Source organism: Tamandua tetradactyla, chromosome 8 (genome assembly GCF_023851605.1).
Source record: "Tamandua tetradactyla isolate mTamTet1 chromosome 8, mTamTet1.pri, whole genome shotgun sequence".
NCBI classification, from domain to species: domain Eukaryota; kingdom Metazoa; phylum Chordata; class Mammalia; order Pilosa; family Myrmecophagidae; genus Tamandua; species Tamandua tetradactyla.
This window is the reverse complement of record NC_135334.1, coordinates 54,085,169-54,111,397: the sequence shown is the minus strand read 5'-3', so window position 1 is coordinate 54,111,397 and position 26,229 is coordinate 54,085,169. Positions and strand designations below refer to the sequence as shown.

At 38.4% G+C, this 26,229-nt stretch overlaps 2 pseudogenes; one reads left to right on the top strand and one right to left on the bottom strand.

Moving 5' to 3' along the window:
- LOC143645099 (tripartite motif-containing protein 43-like) overlaps window positions 1-26,229 on the bottom strand; it is a 601,918-nt pseudogene that overhangs the window by 192,620 nt on the left and 383,069 nt on the right.
- LOC143643882 (upstream-binding factor 1-like protein 1) lies at window positions 10,248-11,196 on the top strand (annotated as a pseudogene).

The window sequence follows — 26,229 nt, the reverse complement described above, 5'->3', positions numbered from 1 at the left end:
CTTGAGGTTGAGAAAGGAAGCACCTTTCCACTGTGGCTGGACTTTGTTGCCTCACTCCCTTGTTATGTCCTGGGTGCCTTGCTGACAACATTGTGAATAGCCTCCTCATCAAAGGGTCCTGAACTATCTGCATTAGATTCTATTTCCTGTTGTCCTGATTAAGAAAATTTATTTTTAGGCTTTTAAATTGTTTTTTTTTTACTTTCTGCATTTTATTTCCCTAATCTTCTATTGAAGATTTTATTTTTTGCTATAGTATTTTTAATTTACAAAATGTTTTGTTCCTTTTCAAAGACCCTCAATTTTTTTTAGTTAGGATGATTTGATCTTTTTCTTGAAATAAAATGCATATAAAGTAAAATTTGTCATATCACACATTTTTCAGTATACAATTCAGTGGGTTTATTCATAATGTACAACCATCACCACTAATTCCAGAACATTTTTATTATTCCCAAAAGAAGGCCCATACCTATTAGTGCTCACTGCCCATTCCCCCTTCCTTCCAGACCCTGTCAGCAACTAATCTATTTTCAGTCCCTGTGAATTTGTCAATTCTGGATATCTCATATAATTGTGATCATATAATATGTGGTCTTCTGTGTTTGTCTTACTTCGCTTAGCATAATGTTTTCAAATTCTTGTTGCCTGTGTGGGTAGCTCATTCCTTTTCATAGCTGGATACTATTCTATTGTATGGATATACCACATTATGTTCATTCATCCTTTAGTTCCTGGACATTTGAGTTGTTTCCACTCTCACTGTTTTTAAAAATTATTTTTACCATCACTGTAACTTTGGCAAGTCATAAAACTTAATTGTCTTAGTTTCCTCACTTATACAATGAGATACTAATGGTAAACCAACCTCACAAAGATATGAGGAAGAAAAAGAGATAAGTGTAAAGCACTTATATATTACTTTTCTAGGGCTGCCATAACAAATTTCCACAGAGTGGCTTAAAACATCAGAAGTTGCCCGGAGCCACGACAGAGACCAAAAAGACAGCATACCCCATTATGGAAAGGCTGAACCGGCAGGGAGAATCCATTGTGGTGAGATACCCGAGGGGCGTGCGCGTCCCCGGGCCGGGGGGCTGGCGGCTAGAGTCCCTCACTCCCTCCTTCTCAGGCCGGCTGGGAGAGTTGGACAGGCGGTCACTTCAAGCTGCGGTGGCCGGCACCCCCCCCAACGCGCGGCCACCCGGGCCGGCTGGGAGAATTGGATAAGAGGTCCCCCAAGCCATGAAGGCTGGCGATCGGGGTCCCTTCCACACACGTGGCTTCCCGGTCTGGCTGGGAACGTTGGACGGAACTCCCCCAAGCCGTGGTGGCCAGCTCCTCATGCCACACTTGGTTTCCCGGGCCAGCTGGGAGATTTGGACCGGCACTTCCCCAAGCCGCGGAGGCTGGCACCGCCCCCCACCATGTGCGGTCTCCCGGGCCAGCTGGGAGATTTGAATTAGAACTCCACCAAGCCACTTCGGCTGGCGACCCTCCCCCACAGCAAGAGTTTTCCAAAGTTAAAGGAGCCACAGCATCTTTTACTGGTGGGAGCCGCAGACAGACGAGCACCCGAGCACCACATACTGGGCAAGATAAGAAAAACAGAGCCCAGAGATTTCACAGGAAAATCTTTCAACCTGCTGGGTCCCATACCCAGGGAAATCTGATTAAATGCCCAGATGCCAGCAGAAAATAACGGATCACACTAAGAAAATTGAAGATATGGCCCAGTCAAAGGAACAAACCAATAGTTCAAATGAGATATAGGAGCTGAGACAACTAATTCTGAATATATGAACAGAAATGGAAAACGTCTCAAAAACCAAATCAATAAATTGAGGGAGGACATGAAGAAGACATGGGCTGAACAAAAAGAAGAAATAGAAAGTCTGAAAAAACAAATCACAAAACTTATGGGATTGAAGGACAAAGTAGAAAAGATGGAAAAAACAATGGATACCTACATTGGTAGAATTAAAGAGACAGAAGATAGAATTAGTGAACTGGAGGATGGAACATCTAAATTCCCAAAAGAAACAGAAACTATAGGGAAAAGAATGGAAAAATTTGAGCAGGGGATCAGGGAAATAAATGATAATATGAAGCGCACAAATATGTGTGTTGTGGGTGTCCCAGAAGGAGAAGAGAAGGGAAAAGGAGGAGAAAAACTAATGGAAGAAATTATCACTGAAAATTTCCCAACCCTTATGAAAGACCTAAAATTACAGATCCAAGAAGTGCAGCGCACCCCAAAGAGAATAGACCCAAATAGGTGTTCTCCAAGACACTTACTAGTTAGAATATCAAAGGTCAAAGAGAAAGAGAGGATCTTGAAAGCAGCAAGAGAAAAACAATCCACCACATAGAAGGGAAACCCAATAAGACTATGTGTAGATTTCTCAGCAGAAACCATGGAAGCTAGAAGACAGTGGGATGATATATTTAAATTACTAAAAGAGAAAAACTGCCAACCAAGACTTCTATATCCAGCAAAATTGTCCTTCAAAAATGAGGGAGAAATTAAATAATTCTCAGATGAAAAGTGACTGAGAGAATTTGTGACCAAGAGACCAGCTCTGCAAGAAATACTAAAGGGAGCACTAGAGACAGATACGAAAAGACAGAAGAGAGAGGTGTGGAGAAGAGTGTAGAAATAAGGAAAATTAGATATGATACATAAAATACAAAAGGCAAAATGGTAGAGAAAAGTATTACCCAAACAGTAATAACACTAAATGTTAATGGACTGAACTCCCCAATCAAAAGACATAGACTGGCAGAGTAGATTAAAAAACAGGATCTTTCTACATGCTGTCTACAGGAAACACATCTTAGACTCAAAGATAAACATAGATTGAAGGTGAAAGGTTGGGAAAAGATATTTCATGCAAATAACAACCAGAAAAGAGCTGGAATAGCTATACTAATATCCAACAAATTAGACTTCAAATGTAAAACAGTTAAAAGAGACAAAGAAGGATACTATCTACTGATAAAAGGAACAATTAAACAAGAAGACATAACAATCATAAATATTTATGCACCGAACCAGAATGCCCCAAAATATGTGAGGAATACACTGCAAACACTGAAAAGGGAAATAGACACATCTACTAATAGTTGGAGACTTCAATTCCCCACTCTCATCAATGGACAGAACATCTAGACAGAGGATCAATAAAGAAATAGAGAATCTGAATATTACTATAAATGAGGTAGACTTAACAGACATTTATAGGACATGACATCCGACAACAGCAGGATACACCTTTTTCTCAAGTGCTCATGGATCATTCTCAAAGATAGACCATATGCTGGGTCACAAAGCAAGTCTTAACAAATTTAAAAAGATTGAAATCATACACAACATTTTCTCAGATCATAAAGGAATGAAGTTGAAAATCAATAATAGGCAGAGAGACAGAAAATTCACAAATACGTGGAGGTTCAACAACACACTCTGAAACGACGAGTGGGTCAAGGAAGAAATTGCAAGAGAAATTAGTAAATATCTCGAGGTGAATGAAAATGATAACACAACATATCAAAACCTATGGGACACAGCAAAGGAAGTGCTAAGAGGGAAATTTATTGCCCTAAATGCCTTTATCAGAAAAGAAGAAAAGGCAAAAATGCAGGAATTAACTGTCCACTTGGAAGAACTGGGGAAAGAACAGCAAACTAACCCCAAAGCAAGAAAAATGAAAGAAATAACAAAGATTAGAGCAGAAATAAATGAAATTGAAAACATGAAAACAATAGAGAAAATCAATAAGACCCGAAGTTGGTTCTATGAGAAAATCAATAAGATTGATGTGGCCTTAGCAAGATTGACACAAAGAAGAAGAGAGAGGATGCAAATAAATAAGATCAGAAATGGAAGAGGAGACATAACCACTGACCTCACAAAAATAAAGGAGGTAATAACAGGATACTATGAACAACTTTACGCTAATAAATACAACAATTTAGATGAAATGGATGGGTTCCTGGAAAGGCATGAACAACCAACTTTGACTCAAGAAGAAATAGATGACCTCAACAAACCAATCACAAGTAAAGAAATTGAATCAGTCATTCAAAAGCTTCCTAAAAAGAAAAGTCCAGGACCAGATGGCTTCTCACCTGAATTCTACCAAACATTCCAGAAAGAATTAGTACCAACTCTCCTCAAACTCTTCAAAGAAATAGAAGTGGAGGGAAAGGTACCTAATTCATTCTATGAAGCCAACATCACCCTCATACCAAAACCAGGCAAAGATATTACAAAAAAAGAAAACTACAGACCAATCTCTCTAATGAATATAGATGCAAAAATCCTCAACAAAATTCTAGCAAATCGAATTCAACAACACACTAAAACAATTATATATCATGACCAAGTAGGATTCATCCCAGGTGTGCAAGGATGGTTCAACATAAGAAAATCAATTAATGTAATACACCATATCAACAAATCAAAGCAGAAAAATCACATGATCATCTCAATTGATGCAGAGAAGGCATTTGACAAGATTCAACATCCTTTCCTGTTGAAAACACTTCAAAGGATAGGAATACAGGGGAACTTCCTTAAAATGATAAAGGGAATATATGAAAAACCCACAGTTAATATCACCCTCAATGGGGAAAAATTGAAAACTTTCCCCCTAAGATCAGGAACAAGACAAGAATGTCCATTATCACCACTATTATTCAACATCATGTTGGAGGTTCTAGCCAGAGCAATTAGACAAGAAAAAGAAATACAAGGCATCAAAATTGGAAAGGAAGAAGTAAAACTATCACTGTTTGCAGATGATATGATACTATACGTCAAAAACCTGGAAAAATCCACAACAAAACTACTAGAGCTAATAAATGGGTACAGCAAAGTAGCAGGTTACACGATCAACATTCAAAAATCTGTAGCATTTGTATACACCAGCAATGAATAAGCTGAGGGGGAAATCAAGAAACGAATCTCATTTACAATTGCAACTAAAAGAATAAAATACCTAGGAATAAATTTAACTAAGGAGACAAAAAACCTATACAAAGAAAACTACAAAAAAATGTTAAAAGAAATCACAGAAGACCTAAATAGATGGAAGGGCATACCGTGTTCACGGATTGGAAGACTAAATATAGTTAAGATGTCAACCCTACCTAAATTGATTTACAGATTCAATGCAATACCAATCAAAATCCCAACAACTTATTTTTCAGAAATAGAAAAACCAATAAGCAAATTTATCTGGAAGGGCAGTGTGCCCCGAATTGCTAAAAGTATCCTGAGGAAAAAAAACGAAGCTGGAGGTCTCAAGCTGCCTGACTTTAAGGCATATTATGAAGCCACAGTGGTCAAAACCGCATGGTATTGGCATAAAGATAGATATATCGACCAATGGAATCAAATAGAGTGCTCAGATATAGACCCTCTCATCTATGGACATTTGATCTTTGATAAGGCAGTCAAGCCAACTCACCTGGGACAGAACAGTCTCCTCAATAAATGGTGCCTAGAGAACTGGATATCCATATGCAAAAGAATGAAAGAAGACCCGTATCTCACACCCTATACAAAAGTTAACTCAAAATGGATCAAAGATCTAAACATTAGGTCTAAGACCATAAAACAGTTAGAGGAAAATGTAGGGAGATATCTTATGAAACTTACAATTGGAGGTGGTTTTATGAACCTTAAACCTAAAGCAAGAGCACTGAAGAAAGAAAGAAATAAATGGGAGCTCCTCAAAATTAAACACTTTTGTGCATCAAAGAACTTCATCAAGAAAGTAGAAAGACAGCCTACACAATGGGAAACAATATTTGGAAACAACATATCAGATAAAGGTCTAGTATCCAGAATTTACAAAGAGATTGTTCAACCTAACAACAAAAAGACAGCCAACCCAATTACAAAGTGGGAAAAAGACTTGAACAGACCCCTCTCAGAAGAGGAAATACAAATGGCCAAAAGGCACATGAAGAGATGCTCAATGTCCCTGGCCATTAGAGAAATGCAAATCAAAACCACAATGAGATATCATCTCACACCCACCAGAATGGCCATTATCAACAAAACAGGAAATGACAAGTGCTGGAGAGGATGCGGAGAAAGAGGCACACTTATCCACTGTTGGTGGGAATGTCAAATGGTGCAACCACTGTGGAAGGCAGTTTGGTGGTTCCTCAAAAAACTGAATATAGAATTGCCATATGACCCAGCAATACCATTGCTAGTATCTACTCAAAGGACTTAAGGGCAAAGACACAAACAGACATTTGCACACCAATATTTATAGCAGCATTATTTACAATTGCAAAGAGATGGAAACAGCCAAAATGTCCATCAACAGAGCGAGTGGCTAAACAAACTGTGGTATGTACATACGATGGAATATTATGCAGCTTTACGACAGAATAAACTTTTGAAGCATGTAATAAGATGGATGGACCTAGAGAACATTATGCTGAGTGAGTCTAGCCAAAAACTAAAGGACAAATACTGTATGGTCCCACTGATGTGAACCGACATTCGAGAATAAACTTGGAATATGTCATTGGTAATAGAGACCAGCAGGAGTTAGAAACAAGGTAAGATAATGGGTAATTGGAGCTGAAGGGATACAGACTGTGCAACAGGACTAGATACAAAAACTCAAAAATGGGCAGCACAATACTACTTAATCGTAATGTAGTTTTGTTAAAACACTGAATGAAGCTGCATCTGAGCTATAGTTTTTTTTGTTTGCTCGTGTTTTTTTTATATATATATTTTTTATTATTATTATTTTTATTTTTTTCTCTATATTATCATTCTATATCTTTTTCTATTGTTTTGCTAGTTCTTTTCCTCAATCGATGCAAATGTACTAAGAAATCATGATCATACATCTATGTGATAATATTAAGAATTACTGATTGTATATGTAGAATGGAATGATATCTTAATGTTTTGTCTGTTAATTGTTTTTTTAATTAATAATAAAAAAAAACCACAGAAGTTTATTCTCTCATAGTTCTAGAGACCTGAAGTCCAAGATCAAGGTTGGTTTCTTCTGAGGCTCTGAGGGATTATCCACCCATTCCATGACTCTCCCCAAGCTTCTGGTTTCTGCCTGCAAACATTGGGGTTCCTTAGCTTGTGGCAACAAAATGACAACCCCTGCCTTCAAATTCACGTGACCTTCCTATGTCTCTTTGTCTCAGATCTTCCTCTCATAAAGACACCAGTCTTTGTATTTAGGTCCCACCCTAAAGGAAACATAATCTCATCTTCAGATCCTTAATTGCATCTGAAAGGACCTTATTTCCAAATAAAATCACATTTCACAGTTACTGGAGGTTAAGACTTTGAAATTTCCTTTTTGTGATACACTATTCAACCCACTACAATTTGGAAACAGGCCTGGTTTATAAAAGTGTTACATAACACAACTGTATTTTCATTTCCACTGTGCTACAAACAACAGCATATATTTAAAAAATAATTGAATAGAGACCAAATCTTCCTTTCTAGATTCAATTCCAAATATCATACATCTAATTTCTAATGTTCCAATATTCTTAGAATATGTATGATTTTGTATTTTATGCAATCATAACTTAAAAAATAGTTAAAAGTTCAATACAAACAACTTATGTTTTACTGAACCATGACAGTAAGTCGTAGCCATAAACACAATGTATGGATTTATCAGATTTTTGTATCTTTTTGCTATTTTCTTGTGTGTTATTTTATCCAATTAATTTTTCACTTTTTTTAGTTTGTCTATGTTCTTAGTTTTCTAAGGACCCTGATAAAATTTTACTTTTTTTTGATTTTTGAAATCAAAACTCAACAGCTTTTTTTTTTTTTTCTTTACATGGGCAGGCACCGGGAACAAACCCAGGTTCTCTGGCATGGCAGGCAAGCATTCTTGCCTGCTGAGCCACTGTGGCCCACCCAAAACTCAATAGCTTTTGAGTTTAATTTCTTTTCTCAACACAGTATGTATTTCAAAGATTTTACTCCTTTGCAGGTTTTTATTTTCTATTACAGAAAAGCTTCCCTAAGAGTCTTTTCTACATCATGAAGTATAATATTTGGACAACATTTTTTCAGTCTTCGACTCCAAATACAGTCTGTAGTTCTACTCTTAACAATCTCATCTTGCATTATTATAATTACTAATTCTTCACTCATCCAGTAAAATTTGTAAATTGATTCATTAAGGGTATATCTTTTATTCTCTACTGAGAATATGACGTAGTTTTAAAAACTGGTGTTCACAAATATTCAGAGTTCAACTCAGAAGTTCACCTTCCCTTTGACTCTTAAGTCTGATATTGATGTTCACTTTCCTTTGCTCCATAATTTTTCACCCTTGGGGGCCCCATGTCACACTTCTTTTATTCACCCTCCAATTAAGCAACATCTGGTGTTACTTAATGTTTTATTTAATTTTTTAAAAGTTGTCTTTTGGGGAACTTACTCTTAAAATGGAAGATTATCCTAAAAATGATACTGAAGGAGTTATTAAGAGAATTTGGGGCATGACTAGAGGAAATATGTGCCAGAGATATTCGGTTTGAAAAGGCAAGATTGGTAACTGGAGATAAATGGAGATGAGGAAATAGTAGGATTCAGACCCACCATTAGTTTAAGTTCCTGTAGGTGGCAGGTATTGAGTAAGGCTTTCTGAAGAAGGTAAAACTTTCACTGAGGTTTACAGATAATCCTCAGTTTCCACGTAAACGTTGGAAATGCTCTGTAATTCTCATTAAATCCTTGCTCTCTAAAGAGAGAACATACAGCTCACCAGATGCACTAGATGCAGAGTCCAGAAAATCTATAAACCCGTCATTTCCTTCAGGTTCTGTGCTTCTTTTTTTTTTTTTTTTTGGTTTTGTTTCTGCATTTTTTGAGGGGTGAGGGCTTCCTTGATTTGTCTCATTCCTATTTCCAGCTCCTCAACTCCACCTTGAGTCATGACCATTGTTCTAGTTTGCTAGCTGCCGGAATGCCGTATACCAGAAATGGAATGGCTTTTAAATAGGGGAATTTAATCAGATGCTAGTTTAGAGTTCCAAGGCTGAGAAATGTCCCAATTAAAACAAGTCTATAGAAATGTCCAATCTAAGGCATCTAGGGAAAGATACCTTGGTTCAAGAAGGTCAGCGAAGTTCAGGGTTTCTCTCTCAAGTGAGAAGGCACATGGCGAACAGTCAGGGATTCTATCTCAGCTGGAAAGGCACATGGTGAACACGGGCTGGGTTCCTCTCTCATTTATAAGGGCATATGGCAAGCACGGCATCATCTGCTAGATTCTTCTCCTGGATTCTGGTTCATGAAGCTCCCTGGGAGGCATTTTCCTTCTTTATATCCAAAGGACACTGGTTGGTGGACTCTGCTTCTCGTGGCTATGTCATTCTGCTCTACTCTCACTGAATCTTCTTCATTCTCCAAAATGTTTCCTCTTTTATAGGGCTCCAGAAACTCATCAAGACCCACCCAAATGGGTGGATACATGTTATCACCTAACCCAGTTTTAACAACCACTCTTGATTAGATCACATCTCCAGGGAGATGTTCTGATTACAGTTTCAAACATGCAGTATTGAATAGGGACTATTCTGCCTTTACGAAATGGAATTTAGATTAAAACATGGCTTTTCTAGGGAATATATATCATTTCAAACCAGCACAACTATATGGGCAATTCCTTTCCATTTTAGCCATTTCTCTTCACATTTCAATTTTTAACTCAACTTTCCTGGGGCCTTTCCCTTGTCTCATTCAGTTCTATTTAAGATAGGCCTCGATGAAATTGTGGGGGATGGGATGGGGGCAATTGGTGGAAAGGAGAGGGGATTTTTGAGAGGGCAGATGAAAGTTAAACATAAATTTCAACTTAGAAGTTGGGAAATTTTCCTTTAAAAAAATTAAAGGTAGGGCGGGCAATGGTGGCTCAGTGGCAAAGTTCTTGCCTGCCATGCCAGAGACCAGAGTTCGATTCCCAGTGCCTGACCATGCAAAAAAAAAAAAAAAAAAAATTTAAAGGTAAATTATAGAAGGGACATATTCCAAGGTGTGTGTGTGTGTTTTATTTATGCTATAAAAGAAGAGTAGCATTCCTTTTCTTTCTCCTCAGAGATTTCTATCATACATACTGCAGGATTTCCCAAAATAACCTGCAAGACTTCAGTGAAAGGTTTTGATTTCCTGCAGAGGTGTCTGGTTTCTAAAATCACATAAGTCACTCAAAGACCTAGAAATGGCATTGCCTAAAAGCCAAATCCACTGGTGCAAAGAAGACGTTCTGATGTTACTGGAACACATGCAGAATAACCTTCCATCTAATGACAAATACAACTTTAAAACAACCCAGTCTCATTTGGATTGGGAAAAAGGAACTTTTAAAGAGTTTTCTGGAGAAATGTGCAAAGTCAAATGGTAAGATTTTTCTCATAATTTGAGGACGCTTCACACATTAACGGGATTAGTCCTGGAGGCTCAGAATCTTGTGAAAAATCTCCACAAAAGCAAAAAACACAAGAAACATCAGATTTTCCCAAGAAGCCCTTGACTGCTTATTTCCGCTTCCACAAAGAGAAGTGCTCTGAGTTCTCCCAAATGCACCCTGAGCTGAAAAAGCAGGAGCTGACCAAGGTCTTGTCCAAGAAATGCAAGGAGCTCCCAGAGCAGATGAAGCTGAAATATGTTGAAGATGTCCAGAAGAAGAAACAGAAATTTAAGGAAAACTTGCTCAATTCAGGGAAAAACACCCTGATATATTCCAGAATTCCAAGACACTTGATATCCCCAACAGGCACCAAGTGTAAACTGAAAAGAGTTTTCAGGAAAATGTGAAAGAAATGAGGTCCCTTCCAGAACCTAATGAGTTTTCCAATAAGATGAAATTCTATGAAGAGCCCATGAAGCCTCCAATGAATGGACACCACAAGTTCCATGAGGACTTGTGGGCGAGTAGTGGCTTGTATCATATGTCAGAGAAAGAGTGCATGGTGGAGATTGGAAGACACTGGCAGCACATCCCAAAGTGCCTGAAGAATCAATATGAGAGACTTGCTGAGAATCTGCAGCAACAATACAAGGTGGACATGGATCTTTGGCTCAAGAGTTTTTCTCCCAAGGAATATGGATGTGATGGGAGGCAGTTTGGCAGTTGCCAAACTCTTCAGCAAGAAAGTTTAGGTGAATGACGTTGCTTGGAGAGTTTATGTCCAAGTTCTGCACTAATGCTTAACTTAGAGCTAATAATATTTATCATGTTAATACCTAGGTATGATTGACTGAGTACTACAGAAAATGTTTTTCCTTAAAATTAACAAGGTTACATATGTGCATCGGGGCTCACCCTATTGAGTTGGTTGTCCCCATTGCTTGCGAGAATCTTAGGCCCCAGATAGGGAAATTTAGTATTTAATTTTCTTCCTGTCTCCCCAGCCCCCCAAGGGAATTCTGCAAATACTTTTTTATTATCTGCCCAAGCTACTCTGGGATATATTGGGGCATAACACTAATTTGTACCAAACAATATGATCTCATTCAAGAGCTCATGTAATTATGGTAGTCAAATAAACTGATTATACAAGTTAAATTGGATAATCTGGTTTCTGGTAGTTAGATTCAGTTGTCAGCTTAGCCAGGTGAAGGCACCTAGTTCTGTTGCTGTGGACTTGACCCAATGGTATGTGAACCTCATCTGTTGCTAATTACATCTGCAGTCAGCTAGGAGGCCTGCCTGCTGCAATGAATGATGTTTGACTTAATTGGCTGGTGCTTAAATGAGAGAGCACAGCATGGCACAGCCTAAGCAGCTCAGTATTCCTCATCTTGGCACTCACAGCTCAGCCCAGGCCTTTGGAGATGCAGAAAGAAATCACCCTGGGGAAAGTTGTTGGAACCCAGGGGCCTGGAGAGAAGGCCAGCAGAGACCATCCTGTGCCTTCCCATGTAAGAAAGAACCTCAGTGGAAAGTTAGCTGCCTTTCCTCTGAAGAACTAACAAATAATTTCCCTTTTATTAAAAGACAATCCATTTCTGGTGTGTTGCATTCCAGCAGCTAGCAAACTAGAACAGATTTGGTACCGGAGAGTGGGGTGCTGCTGCGGTTTGCAAATACCAGATATGTTGAAACAGTTTTTTGGATGGCTAAGGGGAACATTTTGGAGGAATCATGAAGAGAATGGTGGAGAAATCCTGGAGTGCTTGAAGAGACTGTTGGTGTAAATGGAACCACCACCAATCTTGACAAGGGTACACAAAAGGGAGAAGTTGGAGTTTGCAGAGTGAGAACTGTGGAAGCTTGGGTCTGAAGCCAAGAAACCTTGGCCAGGAGAGTGGACCCACCCATATACATGGAGAGGGTGAGTTTACCCTGAAGGACAAGGATGAGCCTCCCACCTTGTTGCAGTGGAAGAGTTGTGCAGCTTTAGGCCTTGGAAAAGGTATAGCATGCTCCTTGGGGGACTGGGAGAGCCTGGCTGCCACCACATGGAGGGGTTGAGCATGTGCCCCAGAAATGGCAGAGAGCTCAGGGGTGGCCCTGATGCCTGGAGAGAGTGGAGCTGAGAGGTGGTCCCCTCGATATTCCTCGGGATTAATTTGGAAAGAAGCAGGCCACTGCATAGGCCCTCGGAAAGGGTAGGACTGCCACTTACTAAAGCCAAAGAATGAATGAATGTCAGGCTTTGAAATCCAATGGTGTTTTCTCTGCAGGTTTTATATGTGTGTTCTTCCAATTTCTCCCTATGGAAATGAAAACCTATATCCTGTGACTATCCTCCTGTGCATCTTGGCACCAGACAATTTGTTTTGAGTTTCACAGGTCCATAGCAAGAAGAGAAATTTTTGCACCTGTTTAAGGTGATGCTTGTAGTTGCCAAGTTGACAAGGGGTGGGCATGTGGTAGTTAGATTTAATTGTCAACTTGGCCAGGTAAAGGCACCTAGTTCTGTTGCTGTGGACTTGACCCAATGGTATGTGAACCTCATCTGTTGCTAATTACATCTGCAGTCAGCTAGGAGGCGTGCCCGCTGCAATGAATGATGTGTGACTTGATTTTCTGGTGCTTAAATGAGAGAGCACAATGTAGCACAGCCTAAGCAGCTCAGCATTCCTCATCTCAGCACTCACAGCTCAGCCCAGGCCTTTGGAGATGCAGAAAGATATCACCCCGGGGAAAGTTATTGGAACCCAGGGGCCTGAAGAGAAGGCCAGCAGAGACCATCCTGTGCCTTCCCATGTAAGAAAGAACCTCAGTGGAAAGTTGGCTGTCTTTCCTCTGAAGAACTAACAATATAATTTCCCTTTTATTAAAAGCCAATCCATTTTTGGTGTGTTGCATTCCAGCTGCTAGCAAACTAGAGCACGGTTTAAAGAACAAATTTTCAGGTTATATATATATATGTTAATAGAATAAAATTAAAAAATAAGGCTCTACATTACAAACAGTGAACTCTACTGTAAAATAAGGAGCTGAAGTTAGTGAATATTCAATTAATTTTGTTTCATAAATTATTACAAAGGTACCATACTGATGAAGTGTTAATGATGTGGAAAACTGCATGTGTGAAAAGGAACTCTGTATTTTCTGTATGATTGTTCTGTAAACTTACAGCTTCTCTAATAAAAAAAAAAAGAATAACATTTATCAATCCAAATATTTATCCTTTATTTTCTCAGAAGGTAGAGAGAGAGTTTTTTTCTGTGTGGCCTAAGGTAGATTTGGAAGGAAATGTGTTTTTCAGGGCTCTATCCAGAAGTTGTTTGAAAATAACTACCATTCCTGATTTTAATTCCTAAGTGAGAATATGGCCCAAAAGTAAATAAGGTCTTATGAGGGAAAGGCGGGCTTTCAAATAATTATAAAGTGGAAGCAGGATGAGAAGAGGGAAAGTGGAGGATCATCAAGAGCTTTGGGATTCCATATATAGCAGATGGCCGATTCCATCCTCACATAGAGGTCCTGTGTGGTGCACTTAGGCATGCTGCATCCCAGGCAGCAGGCTCCCTGCCTCCCCTCTTGAACCCTGGTCTATCACTCTTAGGTCGGCTTGTAGATTGAGACACTGAGCATTTCAGTGGAGAATAGTGTGGACTGAGAACCAGAGGGCCCTTTCTGAATGTCCTCCACTACTTCAGACTGCTTTGCAGAGCCCTGTAGTTGGAAAGGAGGAAGTAGATACAGTCATGGTTGAGAAGGGCTTTAAGTGATAGGAGACAGAATTGGTTTTTACTTGATTTTCATAAGCTAAATTGTCATTTGCTGTGTTCTCCAGTTTGTAGAATTATATTCACACCCTTAAACCTAACTGTGAGGATTTTGAAGATGCATCTTCACTACAACAGTGATACAATTATTGTGATGAAAACTTTGGCCCCAGAAAGAGTAACTGTCTCCTCTCCTTTTTCTGCAGCAGTGAGTCAGCACAGCTGCATATGCTCAGAGCTCTCTTCATGGTCCATGGCTAGACTGATAGACAGGCTCAGCTGTTTCCAATGTAACAGGCAATACTCTGAGGGACAGCTGAAATTTCTCCTCCATTCGTAGTCATCAATGGGTAAGATTTACCCATTGATCAATATATGGTTTCTTTTTAGGGAACTTTGATAAATAAATGTATGCTTATAAGAGAACAAATATGTATGTGAAAAAACTAAATATGTTAGATTGTAATGAACTATATAGAGAGAAAAGTATAGAAAAACTATCTCATAAACTATATCTCTAAATCAACATGCTGATATAGTAGTAAGTCTTCATGTGAAATGTATATTTTCATATATATTCAGTTGCATTCAATGTGTTTGTTATTGGATTGATACCTAAATGTTTAAACTTCTTCTTTTCCCCATTTTTATTAGCCTTTTAGTTAATTTTATGATGAAAGTATCTTATATACCTGACAAAAAGTACTTTGAATGGTCTCATTTTATTAAAAGCGTAAAACAGTTGTTTATAAAAACAGCCAACTGGATTTACCCATTTTCTTATTCAAAAGATATTCTGGCAGACAGAAAATTCTCACAAAGAAATTACATCTTAAAAAAGCCCAAATATGTATATATATATATATACACACACACACATATGATTTTTTTCTTTCTGTCTATTGTGTCTTTGCTTGATTTAGACACAAATCTTCAAATCTGAGGCAAATAGGTCACTTAAAGGGCATTGCCCAAAGATCTCTGTAGATTGGGACAATGATGAAAAGAGAAGGAGGAAGTATAATAGAGAAAAGTGGATTCAAAGTATGAATGCTAAATCACTTTATTGATATTCCTTCTAGCCTCCAGTGTGTTGTAGCAGGTAGAAGGAAAAATCTGAGATGGTGGAATGGTAGCCCATGACAAACTCTGGGATCTGTTCTCTAACTATTTGTTGAAGTGTTCTTTGAAAATGATTGCTTTTCCTTTCTTTGCTTGTACATATGTCATATTTTCAATAAAACACAAAAAAATATAATTACTGTTTCTATTCTTACTACCATAACTATCATTACTTTATATTTACTGAGGGAGGACCAGGCTAATTTTACTACTGACTTTGATTGTTATTATTCCCCAATTTGAAATGTACCAAAATTGTCAGAGACATTGACATTATCTCTCTTCCTTCTATATTCCAAGAAAATGCATGGATTCCTCCCATTAGTCTGTCTGTTCAAGGATTTGAACGTGGGCATGTAGATATCTAAAGTTATTCTGCTGTCCTGAGCTCATATTTCCTGTTAAAACACATACCCCCAGACATGGTGCAAAACCCTTGTCCATCAGGATTTTATGACACTATCTTTTAACTATTTTCATCTTTCTACAGTGTATATTTCCTTCCATCATGAAAAAGCAAAATGAAACAAAACAAAAAAAAAACCCTTGTCACTCTTTGAAGATCTGAGATGTCTGCTCTTTAGCCCTGATCATATTGATGTGACCAATAATCCAACAAGCTCTCAGAACTTCCTTGCATGGGGAGCCGAGTGCTTCACTTCCAGCAGATGTTACTGGGATGTGTGTGTGGGGAACAGTTCAAACTGGGTTATTGGGTTTTGTGATGATTCTTGGTCAGTGAGGAATGATATGCTGGTTAAATCTGAGCTGGTTAACTCTGAGGGAGTGTTTCTCCTTTTTTGTATGAAAGAGAATGAATGGTGCAGCCTCTTTACCTCCTCACCACTCATATCTCAGCATGTAAAACAGACTTTGGGTCACCTTGTGGTGTTCCTGGATTATGATTGTGGTGCAGTGAGCTTTGTTAATGTGGACCACAGTCCCCTCATCTGGAGTCTCCTCTCATGCTCCTTTTCTTACCCTCTCAGACCTTTTCTTTGCTCTGGAGCCACATGAGAGGTGATAGGTCAGAAACTGGCCACATGTATAAGGAGCACCAATCCCTGGGATTCTAGCTAGGCCTTATTTTTTTTATTAATTAAAGAAAAAAAATTAACACAACATTTAGAAATCATTCCATTCTACATATGCAATCAGTAATTCTTAACATCATCACGTAGATGCATGATCATTTCTTAGTATATTTGCATCGATTTAGGAAAAGAACTAGCAAAACAACAGAAAAAGATATAGAATGTTAATATAGAGAAAAAAGTAAAAATAATAATAGTAAAAAAAAGAAAAGGAAAAAGAAAAAAAACACAAACAAACAAACAAACAAAAACCTACAGCTCAGATGAAGCTTCATTCAGTGTTTTAACATGATTAATTTACAATTAGGTATTATTGTGCTGTCCATTTTTGAGTTTTTGTATCTAGTCCTGTTGCACAGTCTGTATCCCTTCAGCTCCAATTACCCATTATCTTACCCTGTTTCTAACTCCTGCTGGTCCCTGTTACCAATGACATATTCCAAGTTTATTCTCGAATGTCAGTTCACATCAGTGGGACCATACAGTATTTGTCCTTTAGTTTTTGGCTAGACTCACTGAGCATAATGTTCTCTAGGTCCATCCATTTTATTACATGCTTCATAAGTTTATTCTGTCTTAAAGCTGCATAATATTCCATCGTATGTATACACCACAGTTTGTTTAGCCACTCGTCTGTTGATGGACATTTTGGCTGTTTCCATCTCTTTGCAATTGTAAATAACGCTGCTATAAACATTGGTATGCAAATGTCCATTTGTATCTTTGCCCTTAAGTCCTTTGAGTAGATACCCAGCAATGGTATTGCTGGGTCGTATGGCAATTCTATATTCAGCTTTTTGAGGACCTGCCAAACTGCCTTCCACAGTGGTTGCACCATTTGACATTCCCACCAACAGTGGATAAGTGTGCCTCTTTCTCCGCATCCTCTCCAGCACTTGTCACCTTCTGTTTTGTTGATAATGGCCATTCTGGTGGGTGTGAGATGATATCTCATTGTGGATTTGATTTGCATTTCTCTAATGGCCAGGGACATTGAGCATCTCTTCAGGTGCCTTTTGGCCATTTGTATTTCCTCTTCTGAGAGGGGTCTGTTCAAGTCTTTTTCCCACTTTGTAATTGGGTTGGCTGTCTTTTTGTTGTTCAGTTGGACAATCTCTTTATAAATTCTGGATACTAGACCTTTATCTGATATGTCGTTTCCAAATATTGTTTCCCATTGTGTAGGCTTTCTTTCTACTTTCTTGATGAAGTTCTTTGATGCACAAAAGTGTTTAATTTTGAGGAGCTCCCATTTATTTATTTCTTTCTTCAGTGTTCTTGCTTTAGGTTTAAGGTCCATAAAACCACCTCCAATTGTAAGTTTCATAGGATATCTCCCTACATTTTCCTCTAACTGTTTTATGGTCTTAGACCTAATGTTTAGATCTTTGATCCATTTTGAGTTAACTTTTGTATAGGGTGTGAGAGATGGGTCTTCTTTCATTCTTTTGCATATGGATATCCAGTTCTCTAGGCACCATTTATTGAAGAGACTGTTCTGTCCCAGGTGAGTTGGCTTGACTGCCTTATCAAAGATCAAATGTCCATAGATGAGAGGGTCTATATCTGAGCACTCTATTTGATTCCATTGGTCGATATATCTATCTTTATGCCAATACCATGCGGTTTTGACCACTGTGGCTTCATAATATGCATTAAAGTCCGGCAGCTTGAGAACTCCAGCTTCGTTTTTTTTTCTCAGGATACTTTTAGCAATTCGGGGCACCCTGCCCTTCCAGGTAAATTTGCTTATTGGTTTTTCTATTTCTGAAAAATAAGTTGTTGGGATTTTGATTGGTATTGCATTGAATCTGTAAATCAATTTAGGTAGGATTGACATCTTAACTATATTTAGTCTTCCAATCCGTGAACACGGTATGCCCTTCCATCTATTTAGGTCTTCTGTGATTTCTTTTAACATTTTTTTGTAGTTTTCTTTGTATAGGTTTTTTGTCTCCTTAGTTAAATTTATTCCTAGGTATTTTATTCTTTTAGTTGCAATTGTAAATGGGATTCATTTCTTGATTTCCCCCTCAGCTTATTCATTGCTGGTGTATAGAAATGCTACAGAATTTTGAATGTTGATCTTGTAACCTGCTACTTTGCTGTACTCATTTATTAGCTCTAGTAGTTTTGTTGTGGATTTTTCTGGGTTTTTGACATATAGTATCATATCATCTGCAAACAGTGATAGTTTTACTTCTTCCTTTCCAATTTTGATGTCTTGTATTTCTTTTTCTTGTCTAATTGCTCTGGCTAGAACCTCCAACACGATGTTGAATAATAGTGGTGACAATGGACATCCTTTTCTTGTTCCTGATCTTAGGGGGAAAGTTTTCAATTTTTCCCCATTGAGGATGATATTAGCTGTGGGTTTTTCATATATTCCTTCTATCGTTTTAAGGAAGTTCCCTTGTATTCCGAATATCTTTTGAAGTGTTTTCAACAGGAAAGGATGTTGAATCTTGTCAAATGCCTTCTCTGCATCAGTTGAGATGATCATGTGATTTTTCTGCTTTGATTTGTTGATATGGTGTATTACATTAATTGATTTTCTTATGTTGAAACATCCTTGCATACCTGGGATGAATCCTACTTGGTCATGATGTATAATTGTTTTAGTGTGTTGTTGAATTCGATTTGCTAGAATTTTGTTGAGGATTTTTGCATCTATATTCATTAGAGAGATTGGTCTGTAGTTTTCTTTTTTTGTAATATCTTTGCCTGGTTTTGGTATGAGGGTGATGTTGGCTTCATAGAATGAATTAGATAGCTTTCCCTCCACTTCAGTTTCTTTGAAGAGTTTGAGGAGAGTTGGTACTAATTCTTTCTGGAATGTTTGATAGAATTCACATGTGAAGCCATCTGGTCCTGGACTTTTCTTTTTAGGAAGCTTTTGAATAACTGATTCAATTTCTTTACTTGTATTGGTTTGTTGAGGTCATCTATTTCTTCTTGAGTCAAAGTTGGTTGTTCATGTCTTTCCAGGAACCCATCCATTTCATCTAAATTGTTGTATTTATTAGCGTAAAGTTGTTCATAGTATCCTGTTATTACCTCCTTTATTTCTGTGAGGTCAGTAGTTATGTCTCCTCTTCCATTTCTGATCTTATTTATTTGCGTTCTCTCTCTTCTTCTTTTTGTCACTCTTGCTAAGGGTCCATCAATCTTACTGATTTTCTCATAGAACCAACTTCTGGTCTTATTGATTTTCTCTGTTGTTTTCATGTTTTCAATTTCATTTATTTCTGCTCTAATCTTTGTTATTTCTTTCCTTTTGCTTGCTTTGGGGTTAGTTTGTTGTTCTTTCTCCAGTTCTTCCATGTGGACAGTTAATTCATGAATTTTTGCCTTTTCTTCTTTTCTGATATAGGCATTTAGGGCAATAAATTTCCCTCTTAGCACTGCCTTTACTGCATCCCATAGGTTTTGATATGTTGTGTTATCATTTTCATTCACCTCGAGATATTTACTAATTTCTCTTGCAATTTCTTCTTTGACCCACTTGTTGTTTCAGAGTGTGTTGTTGAGCCTCCACGTATTTGTGAATTTTCTGGCACTCTGCCTATTATTGATTTCCAACTTCATTCCTTTATGATCCGAGAAAGTGTTGTGTATGATTTCAATCTTTTTAAATTTGTTAAGACTTGCTTTGTGACCCAGCATATGGTCTATCTTTGAGAATGATCCATGAGCACTTGAGAAAAAGGTGTATCCTGCTGTGGTGGGATGTAATGTCCTATAAATGTCTGTTAAGTCTAGCTCATTTATAGTAATATTCAGATTCTCTATTTCTTTATTGATCCTCTGTCTAGATGTTCTGTCCATTGATGAGAGTGGGGAATTGAAGTCTCCAACTATTATGGTATATGTGTCTATTTCCCTTTTCAGTGTTTGCAGTGTATTCCTCACATATTTTGGGGCATTCTGGTTCGGTGCATAAATATTTATGATTGTTATGTCTTCTTGTTTAATTGTTCCTTTTATTAGTAGATAGTGTCCTTCTTTGTCTCTTTTAACTGTTTTAAGTTTGAAGTCTAATTTGTTGGATATTAGTATAGCTACTCCTGCTCTTTTCTGGTTGTTATTTGCATGAAATATCTTTTCCCAACCTTTCACTTTCAACCTATGTTTATCTTTGAGTCTAAGATGTGTTTCCTGTAGACAGCATATAGAAGGATGCTGTTTTTTAATCCATTCTGCCAGTCTATGTATTTTGATAGGGGAATTCAGTCCATTAACATTTAGTGTTATTACTGTTTGGATAATATTTTCCTCTACCATTTTGCCTTTTGTATTATATATATCATATCTGATTTTCCTTCTTTCTACACTCTTCTCCATACCTCTCTCTCTTCTGTCTTTTCGTATCTGACTCTAGTGCTCCCTTTAGTATTTCTTGCAGAGCTGGTCTCTTGGTCACAAATTCTCTCAGTGACTTTTGTCTGAGAATTATTTAATTTCTCCCTCATTTTTGAAGGACAATTTTGCTGGATATAGAAGTCTTGGTTGGCAGTTTTTCTCTTTTAGTAATTTAAATATATCATCCCACTGTCTTCTAGCTTCCATGGTTTCTGCTGAGAAATCTACACATAGTCTTATTGGGTTTCTCTTGTATGTGATGGGTTGTTTTTCTCTTGCTGCTTTCAAGATCTTCTCTTTCTCTTTTATCTCTGACATTCTAATTAGTAAGTGTCTTGGAGAATGCCTATTTGGGTCTATTCTCTTTGGGGTGCACTGCACTTCTTGGATCTGCAATTTTAGGTCTTTCATAAGGGTTGGGAAATTTTCAGTGATAATTTCTTCCATTAGTTTTTCTCCTCCTTTTCCATTCTCTTCTCCTTCTGGGACACCCACAACACGTATATTTGTGCGCTTCATATTGTCATTCAATTACATGATCCCCTGTTCAAATTTTTTCATTCTTTTCCCTATAGTTCCTGTTTCTTTTTGGAATTCAGATGTTCCATCCTCCAATTCACTAATTCTAGCTTCTGTCTCTTTAAATCTACCATTGTCATTATCCATTGTTTTTTCCATCTTTTCTACTTTGTCCTTAACTCCCATTAGTTCTGTGATTTGTTTTTACAGTTTTTCTATTTCTTCTTTTTGTTCAGCCCATGTTTTCTTCATGTCCTCCCTCAATTTATCGATTTGGTTTTTGAACAGGTTTTCCCTTTCTGTTCGTATATTCAGCATTAGTTTTCTCAGCTCCTGTATCTCATTTGATCTGTTGGTTTCTTCCTTTGACTGGGCCATATCTTCAATTTTCTGAGTGTGATTCGTTATCTTCTGCTGGTGTCTTGGCATTTAATCAGATTTCCCTGGGTGTGAGACCCAGCAGGTTGAAAGATTTTTCTGTGAAATCTCTGGGCTCTGTTTTTCTTATCCTGCCCAGTGGGTGGCCCTTGTGGCACTCATTTGTCTCCGGGTCCCACCAGTAAAAGATGCTGTGGCTCCTTTAACTTTGGAAAACTCTCGCTGTGTTGGGGGGTCGCCAGCCGTAGCGGCTTGGGGGAGTGCCAATCTGAACCTCCCAGCCAGGCCAGGTATCTGCACCTGGGGAGGGTCGCCGGCCTCCGCGGCTTGGGGGAGCGCCTGTCCAAATTTCCCAGCTGGCCTGGGGTGCCAAGCGTGGCGGGGGGGCGCCAGCCGCCGTGGCTTGGGGGAGTGCCTATCCACCATTCCCAGCCGAACCGGGAAGCCACGTGTTTGGAAGGGACCCCGGTCACCGTTCTCCGCAGCTTGGGGATCTCTGATCCAATTCTCCCAGCTGGTCGGGGGGCCGCGTGTGGGGGGGACAACAGCTGCCACAGCCTGATGGGAGCGCCTGTCCAATTCTCCCAGCCGGCCCGGGAAGGAAGGAGGGAGAGTCTCCGGCTGCCTTCCGCCCCGGCCCAGGGAAGCCCGCGCACCTTGGCGATCTCACTGGAGCGGGTTCTCCCAGCCAGTCAGCCGTCCAGAATGGAGTAGGCTGTCCTCTTGGTCTCTGTCATGGCTCCGGGAGCTGTCTTGTATCGTTTCCACCTCCCTAGTAGCTAGGCCTTTTTTAAAACATATTTTTTATTGTGAAATATAACATACATACCAAAAAGCAATACATTTCCAAGTACATTTTAACAGGTAGTTATAGAACAGATTTTTAGGTTTAGTATGGGTTACAATTCCGTGATTTTTTTTCCACCTCCTGCCATGTCCTACCCCTGTGTTCCCTGTGCTGCACCCTTCTTCTGTGATTCAAGGCTGCTTGAGTCACACATTGCCCCCCCCCTGGCACTGCAGGTATGCAAAATTGTGGCCTGTATCCCATGCTCACAAGCACCAACATAGAGACATTGACCTGCATATATTTCCACCACAACCCATCACCGCACTATTTGCCCCTCCCCACACCCTGCATCTTGTTCCACACCAGTCCCACAAATACAAAGCTTTAGACTACTGAAAGAAATCAACATCCAAAGAAACCCTATCAAGATATTTACATGCCATGAAGACAACAGGAGTTCACTAACATTCTGAAGATGCTGATACAACCCAAGCTAATGACTTTTCTTCTCTACTGCTGATGGAACATTCTCCAGGATAGATTGTATGCTGGTGCACAAAGCAGGTCTCTATAAATTTAAAAACACTAACATTGATCAAAGTATTTTCTCTGATCACAATGGAGTGAAGCTGGAAATGTATATCCAACAATTAACAAGAAGTTTCATAAACATATGGAGATTAAATAATACACTCTAAAACAAGCAGTGGGTCAAAGAACAAATTGCTAGAGAAATCACTAGATATCTTGAGATGAATGAAAATGAGATTAGAACATATCAGAAGTTATGGACGTGGCAAAGGTGCTGAGAGGGAAATTTATTGCCCTCAGTGACTATATTAAAAAGGAAGAAAAAGCAAAAATTGAGGACTTAACTGCTCATCTGGAGAAACTTGAGAAAAACAGCAAACTAACCTCAAACAAAAAGAAGAGAAATAACAAAGATGAAAGCAGAGTTAAATGAATGGGAAAACAAAAGGACTATAGAAAGAATCAATAAAACCAAAAGTTGGTTCTTTGAGAAAATCAATAAAATTGATGGGCCAGTAGTAAGGCTAACAAAGAAAAAATGAGAGAGGATGCAATAAACAAGATCAGAAATGAGAGGGTGGGTCATTATCACAGACCCTGAAGAAATAAAAAAACATCATAGGAGTATACTATGAAGAACTATATGCCAACACACTAGACAACTTAAATGAAATGGACAAAGTCCTGGAAACACACAAACAAGTTACACTGAATCAAGAAGAATAGAAGATCTCAACAAACCAATCACAAGTAAAGAAATTCAAACAGTCATCAAAAATCTTCCTACAAAAAATGCACAGGGCCGTATGGCTTCACAGGGGAATTTTATCAAACATTCCAAAAAGAACTAACACCAATCCTGGTCAAAATTTTCCACAAAATTGAGAAAGAACACTACCTAACTCAACTTATGAAGCTAACATCATGTAAACAAAAACCAGGTAAAGATGCTGCAAGAAAGAAAACAGACCAATCTTCCACATTAACATAGGTGTAAAAGTTCTCAACAAAATATTAGCGAATCAAATCCAAGAGCACATTAAAAGAATTATACAGCACAACCAATTGGGGTTTATACCAAGAAAGCAAGGATTTGGTTCAACACAAGAAAATCAGTTAATGTAATACAGCACATTAACAAATCAAAAGAGAGAACTCATATGATCATCTTGTTTGACAATGAAAAGCATTCAACAAAATTCAGCACGCTTTAATGATAAAAACCCTTCAAAAAATGAGACTTAGAAGTAAGTTCCTCAACATGATAAAAGGCATTTATGAAAAACCCATAGCCAGCATTGTACTCAATGATGAGAAAGTACCTTTCCAATCACTTATCTATGAAGTCAAGCTCCCTTTGTGCCCTTTGTTCATTTTCTAGAGTAAATAGTGTGCCTCCATTGAAGAGCTCAATAGAGTATACCCTATATCTTCTATTACCATAGACTGGGGCACAGCTTTAACACACCATATCTTTGTCTCTGCTGGGAGGACACCCAAGCTCCTGTTCACTGTCCTGGGTGCAGGGAAATATCTCAGGAGCTAGCCTTCAATACCAATACTGTCCTTAGGAAGTTGGCTGTCGTTGGCAAAAAGTCAGACCTTGCGACAAGCAGAGCTGAGAGGCACAGATCTGTGGGATACACAAGGAGCCAAAGAGCTCTTCTGTGAGGTTGATAAGATCCTGCTCTGTGTGTCCCCAGAGCATGTCAGTCGCCGCCACAGACCAGAGGAAGGGGCTGCTGAGGAATACAAGACATGATGTCTTTAAGGCAATAGAGAATCGTTAAGACTATAAATCAGAGAGAAAGATGAGAATTACAATAATGAAATTATGACGATAAAATAGATGGAGGTGACATATGTCAGTGTAAGTCCCAAGAAATTAGTACACTTTTTCATTGTTTTTTGACCAATTTTAACACCTTAATCATAACTGGGTTGAGCCTTCTCCAGGGAAGTTTATTTAGAACCATTGGACAAATACGTGGAATTGGTTCATTGTGGCACAGTTGGCACCAGGAACACTGACTTCTGAGCCAAGCTGAGTTGTGTTTTATGTTGCACAAGCATCTAAGTGCAAATTACTCAGGAAATGGATCATATTATCCTTAGGGACCCTTCAAGATTTTTATTATATGTTTTTGTTTTTGGTCACCTCTAATATAATTCTCTAACTATGAGAATCAATTTCAGTTTTATATGGAAACCTCTGACCACCCCATTCTTACTCAAGTTTATAAGTTTTCTCTCAGTCATGGCCTTTTTACACAGGTAGGTGGTTGCAATCAATAACAAAATTTTCTCTGTCATGAAAACTCATGGTTCTTTTGCAGAAGCATCTTTTAAAGGAAATGGGAACTTTAAGAAAAATGATTAAGGAAGCACAAAGAAATCTAAATCCAGAAGCAAGCAAAAGCCATCCAATTTTGGTGAGAATGAAATGTTTTTTTTTGTTTTTTTCATATTGGAACAATGCTGACTAGACCTTTTAGATGTATTCAAGTAACCAATTAAAGGATAGTGATATTTTCCCAGGGAACAATAGCAGTTTCAAACGTATCTATAATACATTAAAAGTTAATATGCAAAAAAGCGATAGAGGGGCTAATCAGGACCTGGTATGCACACTTAGATCAGCAATGAAGGTTTGGATAAAGTTTCTTAGCCACTGAGTATAAAGACACCATTACCTAAGTTTGGTTGTGAAGAAGAGGAAAAAAAGCAGTAGCTAGAAACTATAGAGTAGACTTTTGTTTGTTTTTAATCTGAATATTATGGTGTATACTTAAATGCACTTAAATATTTATATAAATGATGTAGAACAACATGAGGACTAGAGGAAGATTCATGTGAGGGAGGAAATAATTGATGGAGTAAATATTCTGAGGAAGCATCACAAGGAAGGAAGCTGGGGCTACCTAGAGGGCTCGGTTTAAATGGAGGGTAGATTTGAGCCCAGAAAAAAGATGGGCAGAAAAGACTGGGAAATATTCAAGACCCAGTTGTGGGACAGAAATTTATGTAGATGTTGCCTGATGACACCAGTGAAAGAATATTTGAGGTATGAAGTTTTCTGTTGGGAGTGATGTTTGTTGATCCTTCTACTCCTATATCAATGTAGTATTACATGCTCTTAATGTGACGATCAAGGCTCAATACCAGACGATGCAAGTATTTTTCTATGAAGAGGAGCATCTCCATCTGGAGAGACTGGAGAGAGA